Raw genomic sequence first — 5,456 nt, 5'->3', positions numbered from 1 at the left:
AACAGGTAAGTCTTTATTCAAGACTATTGCACTAGTGTTCAATACTATTTTAATATAAAACAGACACTGAACTCAACTCTGCTGGAAAGAAAAATGGCAACAGAGTTTACGAGCATTGAAGTAGGAAAATATTGGTGAAGGTTGGACAGGTGGTAAAGTTGTCTGTTTGCAAACACCCTTATTCTAGAAGTTAGGATGCTTATATAGCATATAGTATGAACATATAATCATTATTAATGTTACAGAATATTTGTACAAATCCCACCATTATTGAGGTGAAGCCCCTAACTTTCCACAGAGACTAGAGAGATAAGGACACTGTCTTTCTTAATGATTATATATTAAAGGGAAGAATGCCAGGTCCTTGAGAAAGATATTTCTGGGTTTTGAATCTGGCAAGAAACAAAGAAAAGATTCAAGTCTCAAAGGGGCAGACTAATAATTTATAATTGTAAGTTTCCTAAATTAAGTGATGTGATAGAAAGAGATCAGAGGCTACACCCAAGAAGAAAACAATTTAAGTTTTATCAAGCTGAAGAGAACATTAAGGCCATCAAGTTCAGCTGGTGAGTACTTAAGATAATAATCTGTTTTGATAACATAGGCAATACTCTGAAAAGCATACAGAAATGAAGTAACAAAGAGCAAAACACAAACTTGTTACACAAAACAAATTTTTTTCTTCTATATCTTTATTGAATTTATTTCATGTTACCTCAGGTTTGCCTCACACAGTGTATGTAATCACACTTAGTTTTCTCTTTAGCCTCTTTACTGTATCCTTGATATTTAGGAATTTGTATTCTAGAGGTTAAGATGCTTATATAGCACATAGTATGAACATATAATCATTCATTATTACTATCATAGGATATTTGTATAAATCCCAAGTGACTGCAGTCTATAAAGTTATTGGAAAAAAATGAGCATATATGAATAATAATTTGTTAACACACACACACACACACACACACACGTTGTTTTAGTCAGTTCTTTGTCACCACAATCTGACAAGAACACAACTTAGAGGAGAAGTTCATTTTGGCTCAGAGGTTTGGCTCAGAAGTTCATTTTGGCTCAGAGTGAGCAAACTCCATAGAAAACGCTGGGCCTGACATGAGGCAGAATATAATGGAAGAAAGGCAAAAGCAGCTCAGGATATGGCAACCAGGAATCAGAAAGAGAAAGCTTAGTTTACCAGAGACAAAATATAAACTCCAAAGTCACACCCCCAGTGATCTACTTCCTGCCTACAGTTACCACCTATTGAATCCATCAGTGATCTGGTTACAACTCTCATAATCAAATCATCTTGCCTCTGAACATTCTTGTCTCACCCACAAACTTTTGGGGGACATCGCATATCTAAAACAAAACATTGATATTCACATATATACATATGCACACACACATACACTACTTCAAGCCATGTAGAAAAGAATAAGATAAAATGTGAAAATTAAAGTTGTCAAATAAACTAAGGAATCCACAGGGTTTTTTCCCAGAAATTTGCCAGTAATGGAGAGTAATTTTTGTTTTTACTTTTGTTTTAGTTAATTAGAAAATTATTATAATTTTCCAATTCATTTGCAAATTTATTTTTCTCATGTAAATACATATTAACTCTAAGTTGTAAATGGAGTCAGTGAAATGGAAATAACAAAGATTTTGTCATCAACACTATTTGTCAGCTAAGTATAACAGCTATGAAATACAATGTTCTTTAAATATCACCCATGAAACTGTAAAAGAATAGTGGCCACACAGAGATCCCGAGATGACTGACAAATCATGCTAAGACATGTGGGTGCAGCAAGTACCATCTGTGCGAAACTGGGCCTCACAGACATTAAAGAACATAATCAGCAGCTTATGGAGTAAATGCCACATAAGCTGCTCTCTGAGTGAGACCCACCTTGACATGGCAGTAGAAAAGGAGAATATTGTAATGTAAAACCCTGTATTTATATAAATCATTTCCTTGAAAAGCTCTTAAATCCTTAACAGATCCTGAGCTCATCAATCCTTAAATTCCAATGGAGTAAGAATTATAGAGGCATGTAATCCTCAAAATAATTATTTAGTGATCCAAGAAAGACAATTTTATAGAGGCCCCCTCTGCTTTATGAATAGTTATGTGATCTTGATAAGGGGATTACTTTTGTTAGAAAAACTCAATCTCCAGAGCATTTGGAACAAAGAGCACAGGGATTTATCCTGTTTTACTATAGGTACTTTCATAAGGTGCCTTAAATCCTTTTAAAACTCTGTGGTAAATAAACAAAGGCAAGATCAGGAATGGGGAATTATTACATTTAAGTGGAATCTGTGATAATTCATATGAGAGCACAAGTTGGCCAGTCATACTTATTGGGAATACTCATTTTCCTAAACATCAAATTTGTCAGATGTGATGTTGCTAATACATCTGTTTTATCCTTAGTATATTTGCATTTCTATCCCTTGTTAATGTCACTATCAGAAGCAGAAGTCCACTCAGCATCCCTGTCCAACAGTTTCCCAACCAGCTCTACCACCCTGAGAATGCAAGTTTAAAGACAGTAAAAAACTGTGTTTTCATTGGGGAGTATCTAGGTATTAAATATCTCTCTGCCCATGACAGAGACTGAATACATAGTTGTTCACTGAAGGAACAAGAAGTAAAACAACCTCCTTTTCTTCTGTCTTGCAAACTTACAACTCATTCCACATTTTCAACTAGTTACTCCATTTTATTTATATACAAGTCTTTCTTCTTTAAGAAATTATTTGTCTAATTTTTTCCTCTTGATTAGATGTCCTTCCATTATCTTTTTTTATTGAAAATTCAATCAAACTTACAAGATGAAAACTGAAAGTTCAAATAAACCATAATGGTTTCTTATTCCATGTTCCTTGAAAACCGACTTCTCTTGTCAATTTTTACTTGGATTTATATTTTATTCGCCAAATAATAATTTATCATTATAAAATTGTATAAAATATAACATTATGTTTATTTATTTTTTAAAATTACAGCCTGGCACAGTAGCATATGCCTAAAATCCCAGTTACTCAGGATATTAAAGCAAGAGGATTGCAAGTTCAAGGCCAACCTGGGTAACCTAGCAAGATACTTGTTTCAAAATAAAATTAGAAAAAGGGATGTGATAGGTATATAACTCAGTGGTAGAAAGCCTTTGCCTTGCATTTGTGAGGTAGTAGGTTCAATCCCCATTACCACACACATACAAAAGTATGATAATAAGCAAGGGAGAATAATTTTTATATAGCACAGAAGAGTGTACCACTAAGAAATTACCTGTACTGACCTTTAAAGATTATCAATTTATGTGGAAGTTCAGACAAAATTTTTAAATAGAAATCAATGCAAAAGAGAAAAAATGGACACAAAATATATTTAAAAAATGGGTTATATTCTTATTTTAGTTTTTGGTGAAAATTGTTGGATTTAATTTTGCTTGATTATAAACAAGCAAAATTTAATAATAAAATGAAAAATTGAATGAACTGTTGAATTATAACTATTTCACCATAACTAAGTATATTTATTCCTTCTCTGCAAATCAAAGAAAAAATAAGTCCAAAGTCATGATTTGAAAATGTTCTATATTAGATTATATCAATTATTAAATAATTAGAAAAACATGAAATTCAGAAAATAACTTTTTTCCATCTCCTTAATAACTTTTATCTTGTAAGAAAAACATATAATTTTTTGCCCTTGTTTCTATATAAATCTTTAGTGCTCACTCATGAATCGGTGAAAGGATGGATAGGTGAAAGGATTAATAAATATTGCTCACTGATACTTATACCATGGCTTCTATATTTCAAAATTTACTTATCTTATTTACCCTTCACCTGGTTGAGTTTTATCCTTATTTTATTTTCAAAAAGGAGCTCAACAATTTTTTTATCTTTCATTCAAGAATATCTTAATACTGCCTTAACATAGAGAATCTCTAGGCAGTATATATACCCTAGAGATCACCAGAATTTTGTAAGTAACCCTCACTACATACATATATTGCACTGATGTGTAGAATCTGAGTTCCAGTACATGAAAAAATATTTGAAGAGGCAAAAAATAATCAATAAACTAAATAAGGGTTATGTGGATACAGTACTTAATATGAGTATTTTATATAAAAATAACCACAAAATATAAATATAGATAAACTCCCTCTATAAAGACAGCCTCTATGTCTCTCAATATTATAAATGATTTGGAAATATGTAGAGATCAAGAAGACCCTATAAAGAAGTCAGGGTAACCAACCCAAACTTTTTTTTTAAGATAAAGATAATGACAGTGGTTTCATATCATTAATCTTTCACAACTTACAGAGTAAGGTAAAATCAGGCCTTTATTATGCCAAATATAATACATTGAAAATAGCATGGCAAGATTTTTTTTTCAAATGCATTGCAGTATTTTTAACTATATCACCAGGGTATACAGTAGATCTCCAGGAATTATTGGTCTTTGTGCCCTTTGATTAACATGTCATCCTACCCTTCCCTGACCACTGCCATTTTACCTTCTGCCTCTGTGAATTTGGCATAGTATATTCTTGATATAAATGAGATCATTCAATATTTCTCTTCCTGTGTCTTGGTTCTTATTATTGGTTCAGAAGATGGATATTAAACTTTCTTGATATACACATACTCTGGTAACATGTAGAGATAAAGGATGTGGGAATGAGCTTGATTGTAGTGATCACTTTACAATGCATACATAGATCAAGACTTCAAGTTGTACAATCTAGACAATATATAATTTTATGTGTCAATGATATCCCAATAAATCTGTCATTTTTTAAAACAAAGAATTCTTCTCAAGACATTGGTCAATAGAGATAAATGACTTGTTAAAAAGGACCTAATATGTAAAAGCACTCTGAGGAAAATTTGCATACCTGCAAGGCCAAATGACTTATGACTATAAGAAAAACGTAAGAACTATAGGGGAAACTGAGTCATAGGAATTTTGTGCTGATGTTCTTTATTCTTTAATTATTTTACTTATGAATATGTAGTTCTATTCCTGTATATTAAAATGGAATTTGAAAAGACTGAAATTAATTTAATATATCCAATAAATATTTTTGTTAGAAGCACAGTCAGTTTAGGTAGAGGGAGATAGCTGAATTTCTTTTAGTGATTTTGAAATATAAAAAAGAAAAGAGTTTTGCACATAAGAAAATAGTGCTAAATTATATAGAAGCTGCCTATTGTATAATGCAACACTAGATAAATAATCAGATCACTTGATTTTAATTTTGAAAATCAATTACTTGCTTATCAATTACTAGGTCTCTGCCAATCATTTAACCTCTTTGTGGTCACACTTTTTCTAAGATTTATCTCCCAGTGTTATTGTAAAGGTTGAAAAACACAATGGTAATGAGGGGACTTTGTAAAGAGTAAATATTTTAAGAAATAATTTT

Source organism: Spermophilus citellus (genome assembly GCF_964194105.1).
Source record: "Spermophilus citellus genome assembly, chromosome: 1".
Taxonomy (NCBI): Eukaryota; Metazoa; Chordata; class Mammalia; order Rodentia; family Sciuridae; genus Spermophilus; species Spermophilus citellus.
The sequence above is the reverse complement of the archived record's forward strand: the minus strand, read 5'-3'. Positions refer to the sequence as shown.